Raw genomic sequence first — 15,603 nt, forward strand, 5'->3', positions numbered from 1 at the left:
GACCAGTTCAGTCGTTTCCATGATAACCTTTCTAACGTCGTAAATTTGCTTTCCGGGGGTTGTCAAGCAAATACATTCCTGGCACTCAGTGAGAACTCCCTGTTCAAAATGCCACACGTTACAAAGCTGATGATTCAACACACATTTCTTGAGTGCATCCTACCTATAAGCTGCAGTGTTAGAAATGGATTCACACTCCTTTTACACTACCATGCCATCTTTCCCGAGAGTAAGGCCTGTGTTTCTTCTAAGTCTGAATATTGTCATACATATATTATGATTTCTGCTTTTGCAAAACAGGACATTGTTTAACCAAGTTCTTATGGGAGGAAGCACGGCCCAGCAAGCAGAACAATGATTTGAAAGTCCTGGGTTCTATTTTCAGCTCCAGTGTTGACTAGCTGTGCATTCAGCCCTAGGAAGGTCAAAGGCAGAATGGCCTTGTGCCGATGACTTTTTCTGTATGTACAGCTCTGGATGGAAAACAAATCAGGCATCTGGCTCTCAGCCTCGAAGAGCTATGGTCTTTGGAGAGAAGACGTGTAGTCACACTTTGTTTTCCTTTTTAAAGCAAAAGAACAGAACAAACTCTCTGGGGGGGAGGGGAGAATGGGCTGGCAGAGAATGGAAGAGAGAAACTGAATAACCTTTTAAACAATCGGGGGTTAAGGGATTGTTTGAGCCATTCAGATCAAAGAAGGCTCTTTGGGGGTAAGTTGGAGTTGACTGCCTTTGAAAACGGAAGGGGCTAAGGTTTGAAAGGTGTCTCCAAACTTGGACAATAATAGGAGTCCAGAACTCTGTCTGCAGGAGCCAGGCAAGACCACCAACGGGCAAGGCTTGTGGGCAAACTGGAAAGTATAGGCTTGCTCTAACGTGGTCGCTGCTACCTGGTACCAGCTACCTGTCATGGTACCATGGAGAGAAGTGGCCGTTATTGCCCAAATAGCTGAGCCTTCTAGAGAAACTAGAGTTAGAATGTTGTCATTAAAACTCTTGGTTTGGGGGCAGCCCTGGTGGCTCAGTGGTTTAGCGCCGCCTACAGCCCAGGGCGCGATCCTGGAGACCGGGTATCGACTCCCACGTCAGGCTCCCTGCATGGAGCCTGCTTCTCCCTCTGCCTGTGTCTCTCATAAAGAAATAAAATCTTGAAGAAAAAAAAAAAAAAAAAAAAAAACCTCTTGGTTTTTAAATGATGGAACCCAATCAATTTATAAAGAAGCACTGAGTAGGCAAAGCCAAGCATACCATAGTCTGGCCAATATACTTGCCATATCTCTTCTTCCTGGAGATGGGATGCTTGAATGCGGGTCAGAGAGTTGACATTCAATATGAACCATCTTGGGACGCCTGGGTGACTCAGTGGTTGAGCATCTACCTTTGGCTCAGGGCATGATCCCGGATTCCCTGGATCGAGTCCCGCATCAGGCTCCTTGCATGGAGACTGCTTCTCCCTCTGCCTGTGTCTCTGCCTCTCTTTCTGTGTCTCTAATGAATAAATAAAATCTTTTAAAAAAACATGAACCGCCTTTTCTTTTTTTAACTGTGACTCCTAACTCTAGTATAATTTCTGGTGGCCTTAGTACCTTTGGATTCATTTGGAACCAGTGCTGACAACAGGAGATGTCTAGGCAAACAAAGGTGCTGTAAATGTCAAACACAAATGAAAGCCAGAGGACAAGAGCAAGCCCCAGCATAGATAAGTATTTATAGGGGAAATTAATTTGTTGCCTGGTGGCCACGAACTGGGCAATAGAGCAAAATGAGCCTTTTGCAAGTGAAATTCAATCTCTGTCCACATTCAAATGGCTGTAAAACTCACCATATGAAGCTAATAATTGGTGCATAAAACTAATACTTTCCATTTTTTTCTTTCTTATTTTGTAGGCTTTATGCATTATAAAAAACATGATTAAGTCTCGGCAGTTATACTCCTGGCTGGTTCTTATTTCAACTTTGGTTCCTCTTGCTCATTTCTCATAAAAGATATTAGTGTGGATTGAGAATATTAAGTCACCTGCAATGGGAAGTTAAATGGGTCATTTGCTGTCATAGAGGTGTTCCAGAAAAGGCCCAATAAAGTTGATGCCAAGGAGACTCACAAAGCCAGGTGGTAGCTTACATATGAAGGGGCTTGCTAAGAGGTTACGGAAGTGGTTCTACCCACGTTATCACATTGGCAATCTCCAGCCTATCAAGTGTGACTTAAAAGAAGCGGATCCTGAAGATTATTTGGAAGCAGTAATCAATTTAATAAGTGTCCCCATCCTCTTTCTCCATGCCAACAGATGTGTTTTTTCCTTAACACAAACCAAAAGAGAGAGATGTCAATGGAACCACTCAGAGAGCTTGATATATGTCTTTGGGACTTTATAAAACATAGGAACTGATGTCTGACACATACTCAAAAACACAGGGGACTGTAGCCTGAACTGCTCTTCTCTGCAGTCCAGGACCAAGATATATTGGGGATAATGAGCACTTCCAGAATTTGGTGGCACAAATAAGGACCCTACTTAAGAAAGGTAGATTGGGTCATCTCGGAAGAGATGGTCTGGAAGGGTGACATGACCCCATTAGTGGAATGTATCACTGGAAGCCGAGAGAATGAAGGAGTCATAACTGACTAGCCTGAGAAGGCATAATTGCAGTCAGTGGAACAACTACTGAGAGATGCCCTACAATGTAGACAAAAGGAGGTATCTTTAAAAAAGACTCACCCAATGTTCCATGAGAGTAAAGTCAACTGGAATGTCTACTATTCAGAGGATCATAACAGATTATGATAACCTGAGTGAAGTTAATTCCACCTTTCCATCTTTCCCTCCCTTGACCTACTTATCCTGTCTCTGGAGAGAATGAAAATCACAGCTAGGGAAGGTGGCAACACTATAAAGAGGAGAAAGTAAGGAAATCCACCTGGTACCCTTCTCCTAGTCCTAGACTTCCAACACAAGTGATAACAGCTGTGAGAGGAGACAGCTAATGTTCAAGTAGACATTCTACTGCACCAGACTTGAAAAAAAAGTGGGACTTGCAGGGAGTGTGTGTGTGTGTGTGTGTGTGTGTGTGTTTTATTTTAATTTATTACCTGTTGGTAACCAGAAAAACTAAGTTATATTGGTTGATGGAACCCGGGGGTTCGAGGTGAATATCAGGTTGGAAGGGGTGGAAACAAAATAAAAATTGCTTTCTACTTTCTACCTACCAAGTAAGCTAAGACAATAAACCAGTTTAACTTGAATACATTAAGTATTTTTGTGGTATGGATTTAATGTAACAAGGGTTTGATGTGATGTCACAGTCATCTCTTCAAATTCTTCTCTTTACAATCAGCTTTGCCTCCTCAAAGACAATTGGGTTACAGCAGAATTTCTGCAGGATGCAGAACAGGTATTCCCTAAAAAACAAAAGCAAAAACAAATAACAAAAAAATCAGTTCCATGGTCAAAGGTATTGGTGAAAAGCTAGTTTCCTAAAAAATAAATAAATAAATAAATAAATAAATAAATAAATAAATAAATAAATAAGTTTTCTTATTGTAGGTCTTTTAGGAATCTTTGACAGGTTAATATGTGTTGTGAATTTACAAAAACAGAGGTATTGGATATAGTGTTTCCAGACTCATTTGTCTAGGGAATGTTTCCATTTCCCAAACTTTAGGCTTTTATTCAATAAATATTTGCTGAACACCTAACATGTGCAGGCATGAGGGAAGGGTGTTGGAGATTAATTGAATATATCAGACATGGTCCCTTCCCTAAAAGATATTATATTCTAATGGTTTGCTTATTTCAGTCCTTTGTTTTCTAGAATTTTCTTTGGAGAGACCTGTTCTATGCCATTTTTCCAGATTTCTGCCACTGAAAAGCTATTTGCTAACAAAAATATACAAATCACTGAGGCACAAAGTTGCCTTGTAAGAGAGATTTATTTTTATAAAACATAATAAAAATGTGCATTCACAGCCATGCATGACAAAAATGCTTTGGTCACCTTTTCTCTCTCTCTTTGGTCATTTTCATCTGAGGATGGAAACCCTTGATAAAGTCACTTTTTTTTTCCTCTTTTCTCCCTTGATTTGACTCTTTCTGCTGTGTCAGATATCAAATCTCCACATCTTTTTCTGGTAACTAAGGAAAGATCTGACATCAGCCATTTGAATTTGTTTGGCCTTCCTGTGAGTCATTTCCACAGAGGTTAGAGTTATATGTTATCTTGTGTTATCCCAAGAGATATTCTCATCTGGGTGTTTCTTAGGCTATGGCTCTTCCCTATTCCCAAAAAGTTAGTCTGCATCCAGTTAATTATGGCATCTGAATCTTGATGTGATGTGAAAGAAAACATGGAGGACGTAAATATTTTTTTCCTCCATCCTGGGTGAAGTTTGATGAAGCCCAGTTTTCTGCATAAGGATTAGCAAGGAATTTGTGCCTGAGTAGTTATGAACCTATTAGATGTCAAAGGACATGGCCCACTGGGCCTAAACACATAAGTGACTTCCTCTTCCCTTCTGGTCACTACAAACTTGATGGGAATTTCCATTCCAGGGATAGACCCAAAGTATCCTAGCCACTATGCCCTGAAATGTAATCTCTTTCTCTCCATCCTCTGTGAGTTGCTGACTCCTTCCTTTTGAGTTTCTCACCAACTACCAGATTATTTGCCCAATGAGCATGGGTCCTGGATCTAGAGATCTTATCCATGAGCCCTTCTGGGCAAGATCCAAGAATATATGCTGAATCACCGTAGCTGGGTTCATAATTATTTGGATTATCAAAGTAAGTCTAGAAAAAGTATTTCATCAATTACATTAGGACTTGTCCTGTTCAACATATTTCTCGAATATATCTCAACTCCTTCCACCCATAGCTATCAGATATATCACCATATGTAGTCTAAGCCATCATCATCAAAGACCACAATAATAGGTCTCAACAGGTCTTCCCAATTTTATTTTTGTCATTTCCAATTTTTCACACAGAAGAATAAATGACTCTAAAAATAAATCAGGGTTTCCTTTTCTGGCCAAAACAGAGCAGCAGGAACAACTTGAAACAATCAGAATATTGAAATGTGTGTGTGTGTGTGTGTGTGTCCCACAATTTTCAGATATTGACCCAAAGGTAGTATAGAACTGTGATTTCCCTCAAATAAGGAAAGCAACAATGTGACTGAGAGTGACCAATGATTTTTGCATGGAACTTAGAAGATTCTCAGAACAGGAGATTTTTAGTGCTAAAACTGGAATAATCCTGGCTAAATCAGGAAAGTTGTTCATCCTAAAAGCCCCATAATTTCATCAGCTGATTTCTTATAGGAAGTTTCCAGCTTTAGCACAGGAAAAAAGGGACCCAAATGTAGCCCACAAGACTTAATAAACAGAGAAAATAGAGATAGTAGTTTAGAGAGACAAAGTTAGAATCTGAGGGGTGAGTAACAAAAAGAAGAAAGTTGTGCACAGGAAAAAGTGGCACTCTAGAGATACAGAGAAGGGTTTCCTCGCATTATTGGCTGAGTTCTGATCTGCGCATTTAGGGGAGGCAACTACCTGAGACTGGGGAAGGAAATACCAGAAAGGAGTAGGCGGGAAAACCCTTAGATCTCACACAGGGCGGAGACTAGTTTGTTATCCTAAAAGCAAGAAATAAAACACTTCATAATTCAGTGAACATTGGGTAGAATCCTCAGGGGGGCACTGTCTGAGTAATGGGGTAAATTAGCCCTAGACTAAACGTTGCTCTAACAGAGCTTACAGGATAGGATCCAATTGCTTTCAGGTAACTTAGCCATGTGCCAGGAAAAAAAAAATCTAATATTAATTTAAAAATACAACACAATTCATAAATCTAGGAACAAATCAATTAATACAGAAACACCTAGAAATGACAAGGATGCTGGAACCAGCAGGCAAGGATGTAAAAATGTCTAGTATAAATATTCTTTATATGTTAAATAAGGTAGAGGAAAAGATGAGCATGATGAAGAGAAAATTCAAAGATATAAAAATACCCAAATGGAACTTCTAGAAAAGAAAAATATAATATCTGATATAAAAATGCACTAGATGGATTTATAGCAGATTAGACACTATAGAAGAAAATATCAGTGAATTTGAACATAGAGCAAAAAAATCTAAAATAAACATAAAAATAAAGACTGATGAAAATAAACAAGAAATCAGTGACAATGAGACAATATTATTGGTATAAAACATATAAAATTAAAGTTCCAGGGGAGAAGTGGGAAGCAAAATATTTGAAATAATAATGGCTAAAAATTACAATATTTTATTTAAACTATAAACAATAAGCCCAAAGATCCAAGAAGTTCAATGAATCTTCAGCAAAAAAAAATTAACTTTAAAAAAAAGTTAAAAAATCATAATGAGATTGGAGGAGGGCCACCAGTGATAAAGACAAAATCTTGAAAAGACAAATTACATAGAGAAGAAAAAAAGGATGAAGGTTTACTTCTTATCAGAAACTATTCAAGTCAAAAGATGCTAGAGAGACATCTAAAATACTGAAAGACCAAAAAAGAAAAAAAAAAATCAATCAAGAATTCTTTAAAAAGTGAAAATATCTTTCCAAACTTAAGTCAAATAAAAATTTTCAGACAAACAAAAAGGGAGATGATTCATTATCAGCAAATGTTCACTTCAATAAATATTAAAGAAAATTCTCTAGGCAGGTAAAAAATGACAACAGGTGGAAATTTGGTTTTATACAAAGGAATAAAGAGCATCAGAAATAGATGAAATTTGGGTCAATATAAAACTGTCATTTTCCAACCTCTTTAAAAGATAGGCAGCTCTTCAAAGAAAAAAAAGCAGTGAATTCTGAATTTTATGTCATAAATAAAAGGAAAAGTATGGCAACAAAACAGAAAGGATCAAACAGGAAATGGACATATACAATGTTGTAAGGTTCTTATATCATGTGTGAAGTGGTATAACATTACTTGATGGTAAATTGTGAGAAGCTAAAAATATATATTGTAAATTCCACAGCAATCGCTAAAAATTTTAAAAAGTTATAGCGGAAAAATGAAACAAAAATAAAAATATTCACCTAACACAAAAAATAATTGAGAGAAAAATAAATAAGAAAAGATAAATAGTAAATAGCAATATGGAATATTTAAAACCAAGAATATCCATACTATATTAAGCATAACAGGTCTAGACATGAACTAAATGACTGATATTGTTGGATTGGATAAAAAGGCAATAGCACAACTCTATGATGCCTGAAAGATACCACTTAACAAATAGATTTTAATAATCAAAAATAAAAGAAGGCAAAAGATACACCAAGCCAACTCTGATCAAAGAAATTCTAGAGTGACTGTATTAATATCTGACATTTTACTGTTTCAACAATTATAGTTGGAAATTTCAGCAGTTCACTCTCAGTAATTGATAGCAAAAGTAGACAGTAGATCAGTGAGGATATAGAATAGTTGGCCACTAGAACAACAGTTGACCTAATTAGCATTTATAGAGTACCCAATCCAACAATATCAGGATACATATTATTCTCAAGGGCACATAGAGCATTCACTAAAATAAAGTAGACATTATTATGAGCCATAAAACAATTTTTAATAAATTTAAGGGTATTAATGTTATACAGAGTATGTTCTTTGGCCATTTTCTTATGGCCATTTTCTTATTAATAAGAAAATTAAGCTAGAACTCAATACTGAAAATTCATACCTGTAAAACTCTCCAAATATTTGGAAACTGACTCATGGATCAAAGAGAAAAATTCCAAAAAATACTAGAAAACGCTTTGATCTGAATGAAAATAAAAACAATATATCAAAGTTGTGGAATGAAATTAAGGCAGTGCTTAGGGAAAAGTTTATAGCATTAAATGTTTACCTTAGAAAAGAAGAAAGATCAAACCAATGATCTTTGCTTACACCTTAGGAAACTAGAAAAAGAAGAGGAAATTAAACCCAAGGTAAGACGAAGAGAAAAAAAAATTAATGAAAATATAACTCCCCAGTGGTACCTGGGTGGCTCAGTGGCTGAGCATCTGCCCTTGGCTCAGGTCATGTTCCCGGGGTCCTGGGATCGAGTCCTGCAGGGAGCCTGCTTCTCCCTCTGCCTGTGTCTCTTCCAGTCTCTCTGTGTCTCTCATGAATAAATAAAATCTTTATATTAAAAAAATAATAATAATTTAAAAATTAAACTACCCTAATTGAATTACTGTGACCTAGGTGTTTTCTTAAGAGACTTATGCCCTGTACCTGCTCTATCTGGTCACAACTTTATAAGTTAGTCATGATTATTATCCTATTTTTCAGATGAGGAAATTGAACCTTGATAAGTGTTAGTAATGCTTCCAAGTTCATGTAGTTATTAAGAGCCAGAAATGGGATTTAAACTCAGACCTCACTGCAACATCTTTCAGACCTAATTGAGCATATTTATATAATTAAGCATATTTTATTATCTCTAAGTTTGATATTCTCTATCATATATAGAAATATATAGCATATATGATACAGCACACACATGATATATATATACACACATATGTATATGTTGTATGGGTACTACACAAATTAATTACATATGTTGTGTATATATACATTTATATGTATATATACACACATACACACAAAATCTTTATTAACCTAAAATCAGAATTCCCCATTGTCGTACATGTTGGAGAACTGTTTAGAGATCGGCCACTGCTATTGTCATCTCTGAAAATTGTTCTATCAATGAAATGATCCACCATGAAGGACATCTGTGGAAACACAGTGTGTGATGAGAGCCCATGAATAATTTCCACTTGCTCCTGCCAGTCTTTTAAGATATGTGTCCTTGAGTCACAGACACAGGGAGGGGCAGTTGAGCCATTCCATGGCTACCAGAATTCAAGTGTTATCTCACACAAAGACATCCAACCTCTCCAAAATATTATGCAATCTGATTTGCAGTCCCTACTTGAGAAGCCAATTGCATCTTTCTCCAAGCACAAAGTAGTCAAGAGCACCGGATGCCTGATTCTTCTTCTAGGATAGCTACACAATTACTCCATCATCTTGGGCAGGTCACTCTGGGATCCTGTTTTCTCACTTTGGATATTTATTTATTTATTTATTTCGGTTATTAAATGGAAGGGAGGAAGCATCCTCCATGTCCTTCTCTCTTACACAGTTGACAACTTTGAATTTCTTATCAATGTGACTCCTGCACGGTCAGTTCCTAATCTCCATGAAGGTAAAAGTCGGGTTATAATATTCATCCGCTCCAGATCCTCTAAAGCCTTCCCATTTCACTAGAATGAAACCTTAAGTCCTTACAATGACCTGTAAGGCCCCACAACATAATTTTCCTCCACACTGTCTGCTCAAACTCCTACTATTTTGCTGACTGGATCTATCATTCTTCCCCCTGTTAATTTGCTAGGGCTGCTATAACAGAATGCCACAGAACGGGTGACTGAAACAACAGAAATTTATTTTCTCACAGTTCTAGAAGCTGGAAATCCAAGATCTAAGTGCCACTGGGTTTGGTTTCCTCTGAGGTGTTTCTCCTTGGCTTGTAGATGGCCACCTTTTCGCAGTATTCCTCACATGGGTTTTTCCTCTGGCATCTTGTTTTAGGTCCAAATTTTCTCTTTATCAGGATGCCAGTCAGATAGGATTAGAGCCCAGCCTCATGGCCTTATTTTAACCTAATCATTTCTTAAAAGGCTCTATCTCCAAATGCAGTGACATTCTGATGTCCGAAGGTCAGGGTTGCAATATATGAAATTTGAGGGGACACAATTCAGTGTAAGCACCCTCACTCACTCCATCCCAGCCAAACCAGCCTTCTGTATGCTCTTTAAACCCTCTTGTCTCTTCACTGACTCTTCCTTCTCCCTCGAACAATGCAAAATACAATAGTGTCTGCTGCAATCTCCTAACAGTGAGGACGCTCCCATAACCTAATGGGTATGTCAATCCTCAGCTAGAACATTATTTTTGTAAGCTTTAACCTGAACTTCTTTTGGTCTCCTTGCTTCTCATTCTTTTTCTGTTTGTTCCCTTTTTCCTCCTTAAGCTGTCACTCCAATACCTTCACAGAGAATGCCTTTACAGTTTGGCTCCCCTTGTCTCATTCAACCCAGTCAGGGTATGATTTTTATCTTCTCTCCTGGTGTGGCCATCATATTAGATGTGCTGATTCGACCATTCAGAAGAAGCTGAATTATTGAATGCCAGGTTATGTGCCCATCACTGTTAGAATCTACAGATACGCAGGAAAACATCAAGATTAGGATTAATTAGGATTTATGAATACAGTAACAATGTACACAGGGCACATTCAGAGCCCGGGGAAGTGACATTAAAATGAATAGGCATCGGGAAGTCTTTTAGAAAGAGATGGCAATAGAGCTGAGGTTTGAAGAATAAACCACAGTTAGCCAGGCATATAATGGGGAAAATAATTTTCTAGGCTATGCTAGCATCATGTGTGAAAGACTGGAAGCATGAAACAACATGATATGGACAGAACAAAGGACGTACTTCTGGGTGTGGATAATGAGGCTTGATTGGGGACACATATGCAGGCAGAAAACAAAATCATATCTGCTAAGAATTTATGACTTGGAAGCCCTGGGGAGCATTACCAAATTTGTAACAAGGGAATAATTTGGTCAGATCTCTAATTTAGGAAGTCAGTCTGCCATCACTGACGAGGATGGTTTATAAGAGCTGGTTCTAGACAAGGGAGCAGTTAGGAAGCTACTGTAGTAATTCTGCTTTGAAAAATAAGGATCGGAATCAATGCAGAGGTAACACGAGTAGAATGGGACGTATGGCTGGCTGTACAATAAATTAAGAAAATGGAATTTACAGGATTGGTGTTGGGTACAGATGTGGGAGTTGAGCTAGAAGAAAAATCTGAATTAACTCCTGGGTTGCTGGGTTTGGCAAAGAAAGGGATGATCATATTACTTGTTATGAGAAGGAGGAGACATCCAAAAGAGATGTCCAAAAGGCAGTTGTATTTAGAATTTTTGTAACCACAGAGCAAGAGTGCAAGAGGGTCTCACCTGACCGAAGCCCACCTTGTTGCTTTGTTCTCCTTGTAAGTGTTCTATTCTCCTAATCAGACCTTGGACTCTTAAGCAAAAAGAAGAATGTTTGAGTTATTATTTTTTTGAGACCCAGTATAACTAAAAAGATAAAGTACATCTACAACCCGTCTCCGTCGAAGTGACATCTCCTAAGGTTACAGATGTCCCTTGGATCCCAAAAATGGGACAAGGCACAAACATTGACCACATTGCAGTCATCTCTCGATCCCTACTCTAAAACAAAACATGATGATTCATGCTAAAGTATAGTGCTTCACAAATAACCAAATGTTATCTTGCAGCTGAAAACCTCTAGTGAAGTGGGTTTCAAAAAAGAAATATTTTCTGGCTTCATTTTACTGCGGAGGAAGCTGACAAAGAGATCAAGTGACCTGTCCAAGCTCATACTTAATGTGCAGTAAGCAGATTAGGTCCTTCTGACTCTTGCTCTTGCTCTTTCCAAGACACTGCACATGTTCTCCCAGGAAAGCGTGCTTACAAAGGACATCTAAGCTACTCCCCACAACAGCTTAGCAATAATAGCAATTTAATCTCCTAAGTAATCAATCCAGGCTTTTCCATTTACCAGTGAAATTGCAGGTGGAAACTATAGAACTTGAAACTCTACCTTTCCCAGTTCTGTATTGATCCTATTTGATGTGAGCGATATTCACGGGATCCGTGCTATCATCTCATATTTCACAACCAAGCCCTTCAAAGTGGAGTAACCCACAACACAGAAGGTGCCAAGTTTCCTTCTTGGCTCTAAAGGGTCATCAATCCTGACCTCTCTGTTCTCTCCAGCTGCTCGGAGATAGCTGGCTTTCATCCTAATAATTATCACCATCATTATTTTATCACTTTATTCAGAATCCTCTAAATTTCAGTGGGGTCTGTGATACCTGCTGGCATCATATTCTTATATGTAGTGATAGTGTCATGCATTATCACCTGCAAAACCCTAACATTTCAGAAGTTGTAATTCCCTGTCAGGTTCACTTTGATAGCACCATACATTGCAACACCGTGTGTGGCTTGGCAAAAAGTTCAATAGAACACGTATATAGATTCATCCTGCATAATTATTTTCTTTTGATTTTGGTGGTTCCTCAGGGATGCAATTTGCAGCGTTTATGTACATGTTCTTATTTAGTGTGATAAACCGAGACACGAATCTTTTGTAAAGGGGAAAAAGGAGAGATGGCAATGTATGGGAGACAGCTTGAAATGTTTTATCTTCATCTACTAAAAATTCCGGGCTGAAAAGAGTAAAATTACCTCCTCTCTCTAAGTGCTTCTACCCTAGTGGCATTATATAATTATCCACAAAAGGGCGTGTCATATTACACAATCACTACCTTTCCCTTAGCTGGAGATTTCAAAGATAAATAGATGAGAAATAACATCGCTTAAAAGAGACATCAGAGGTTCATCGAGACAAGCTTTTTTGCATTGGTCTCTTTTGTAGTAAATGAAGCAACATTTTCATTAACAGAAATGTTAAAACCTTAACTTGTTCTCATTTGACATAGCTTGAGAGATCATTTGTGCATCCTCCGACCTCATCTTCTTCCACTTTCTCCAAGCACACTGCCATCTTTTCAGTTCATGAATATCCCAAGCTCATTCCCAAGGTCCCAGGGCCTTCGCACATGCAGCCAGATCCGTCTTCCTGCTCACCCTCCACAACCACCATAGGTCCACTTGATATGGTTTTTTACCATGTTTTTCTCTATCACCTCATCCTGTTCATTTTCTTTATTTTGTGCTTATCAAAACTTGAAAAAAAATTAAGGGTTACTTCTTGTCTGTCTTCCCAAGCTCCATCAGAATTGCCAACGTGTCTGAGTTGGATGACACCTATTACCAGTGGCTAGTACGCCATCGGTATTCACTGTGTATTTGTTGAATGAATGAATGACTGGAATTTCTACCCAAAATTTTAGATACTGCTTTATATACTTAAAATTACTATTATAGTCTTATATTCAAAACAGAAATATACTTCTATAGGTAGGGGAAACTTCTTTAGTCACAGACGTAGGTCACTATGGCTGTAAGTAGGTGAGTGATAACTGAGGTTTTCAAAACTTAGAATCTATTCTGCTAATGTTCACTTTCTAGTAAGCTTCAAATATGTACAGAAATGAAGAATGAGGGACGCCCGGCTGGCTCAGTGGTTGAGCGTCTGCCTTCAGCTCTGGGTGTGATCCCAGGGTCCTGGGATCCAGTCCCGCACGAGGCTCCCCGCAGAGAGTCTGCTTCTCCCTCTGTCTGTGTCTCTGTGTGTCTCTCTCTTCTTTCTCATGAATAAGTAAATAAAATCTTAAAAAAAAAAAGAAATGGAGAATGAGGCTTGAAACTGTCAATATGATACGATTAACAAATATAATATGGAATTTTTTTAACAAAAGCATCCTGTCCATTTTGTAGAATGAGATGTAGAACCTGTATCACTTCCCTACCACCTTCAAATTATGTGTCCCTTAAGTTACAGAAAAGAAATTCCACAAATGACAATTTAAACTCAAAAGAAATAATTATTTAACTTCAATAATATCCAATTTAATACTGTTTCTTTTGTTTGGTGTACATTCATGATGGAGAATAGCCCAACTTTTTCCTTAAAAAAAAATTCTTGAATTTTGCAAACCATTATTAAAGTGTTAAATCATTCCTGGGCCACGGATAGCTTGATTTCTTAATCCCATGTTTTGTTTTGTTTTGTTTTGTTTTGTTTTGTTTTTAAATCCCTCCTACTAAACATAGCCATGTTTTACAATGTATAAGATGTGCTAAAAATTTTTTGATGCAGACTGAAATGAGTTAGTAGACTGAGCAGGGACAAGGCGGGGGCAGAGAGAGGGCACTTACCACCTCTTTACCAGTCCTGATTTCATGCAGGTGCATTAGTGAGGCCCTTCCCTTGCCTCCTCCTTCAACTATACACACCTGAATTGCTACCTGAGATGGTTCCGTGTTACAAGAAGTTGAAAACAGACAAAGGATTGACAAAGTTTTCCTCTAAAGGGCCAGAGAATGAATATTTCAGACTTTGTGAGTCGTACAGTCTCTGTCACAACTACATGGACAATAGACAAACAAACATGAATCACTGTGTTATAATAAAACTTTATTTACAAGAATAGGCTGTGGGCCAGATTTGGCTTGTGGCTATAGTTTGCCAAGCCCTGTATTAAAGGATTCTTCTATGCAGCTGGCTCTGTGAGGGTGAGTCAGCCAACATCTATTAAACACCATAGGGTAAAGTCAGACTCAGCCAACATCTATTAAACACCTACTAAATGTCCAGGTTTTCAGATAGTGTCATAACTAAGCTACACAACTGATTGGTTTGGTGTAAAAACTGAAACTGCTTGATTATTAAGTTGTATAGCCAGACCATGAATCCATTCTCCTACTCCAGGGGCTTAGAAGTCAAACAATTCGGGTTTGGATCTTGCCTGGGGCTATTTGTCAACTGTGTGCTTTATGCAAAATTACTCAACTTTGTGTGTCTTGGGGTCTCGTCTACCTCATGCAGTGGTTATGAGAATTAAGAAATAAAACACAAATAGTGCTTAGAACAGTTTCCTGTGCTCATTGCATGTGGACAGCTTTCAAACACAATTCTGCAGACACTTAAGGTTCCAGAGAGTTCTTTCAAAAGTCCCACAGATATTTGATCCAAACAATGCTGTTAAAGCATTTTACTATTTAAAACACTCCAGTAAAATGAAACTTATACTCATGCAATGTGTACCAAATTTAACCTCTTTTCTTCCTCTGTGTGTTAACAGGTCCTGTCAACTTTTTTTGTGCTCAGACATTGAAGCAAAGCTTTTCCTGTTCTGTTTATTTAAAGATTCTGCAGAGAATTCAAGGTAAGCTGACAAAGTTAATTATTGCCATTTTTAGCTACTTATCTATGTGAAGCAGAATTGCCTTGACACTGCAACCAAAATAAAGAAAAAAATAAAACTGGGGGTTGTAGTGGATATGATTTCCATTTCTAATTTCTTGTTAATCAGAAAAAAACCTTCATTATTCCCATTGATTGATTTTATAACAAGTAAATATTAAAAATTATTTTTAAAAATCTTTGAACTAAAAATGACTCCTGGTTTTCTCTGTCTTACACATTAAACATTATGCAAATTTTCATTTGGAGCTAAAAAAGACACTCCCCAGCAATAACATTTAACTAACACTTCATTAGACCAGAGTTGTTTCTTTAGATCAAGGCTTTTTTTTAGAGCAAGGCTTAAAATTCCTAGCATGAAAATGATTCTTATGTATCTTTTTTAAAAATCACACCCTGGTAACCACAACAGGGCAAGCAGCCTTCATTCTCCTCCAGTTGCCCACCACCATCATAGTGCTCTAGTCGCCTTAATATATATTTCTCCTGGGATCTTCCTGACAATCCTCTGAGTTTGCCGAGAAGGTAGTATTAGTCTCGTTTTAAAAATGAAGAAGCTGAATGAGATTTTTGAAAGTCTCAGTGACTTCC

At 37.8% G+C, this 15,603-nt stretch overlaps 1 long non-coding RNA gene across 1 annotated transcript in view; it reads right to left on the reverse strand.

The window, feature by feature from the left end:
- Positions 1 to 3,272: 3,272 nt before the first annotated feature.
- The window catches only part of LOC140602202 (uncharacterized), a 32,756-nt gene continuing 20,425 nt past the window's right edge, over positions 3,273 to 15,603 (reverse strand). The window contains exons 2-5 of the long non-coding RNA XR_012005175.1: positions 11,067 to 11,136; positions 10,085 to 10,255; positions 8,022 to 8,143; positions 3,273 to 3,400 (exon numbers count right to left, since the gene is read on the reverse strand). This is a non-coding gene — a long non-coding RNA (uncharacterized lncRNA). The remainder of the gene's footprint in view (positions 3,401 to 8,021; positions 8,144 to 10,084; positions 10,256 to 11,066; positions 11,137 to 15,603) is intronic.

Source organism: Canis lupus, chromosome 13, assembly GCF_048164855.1.
Source record: "Canis lupus baileyi chromosome 13, mCanLup2.hap1, whole genome shotgun sequence".
Classification (NCBI taxonomy): Eukaryota; Metazoa; Chordata; class Mammalia; order Carnivora; family Canidae; genus Canis; species Canis lupus.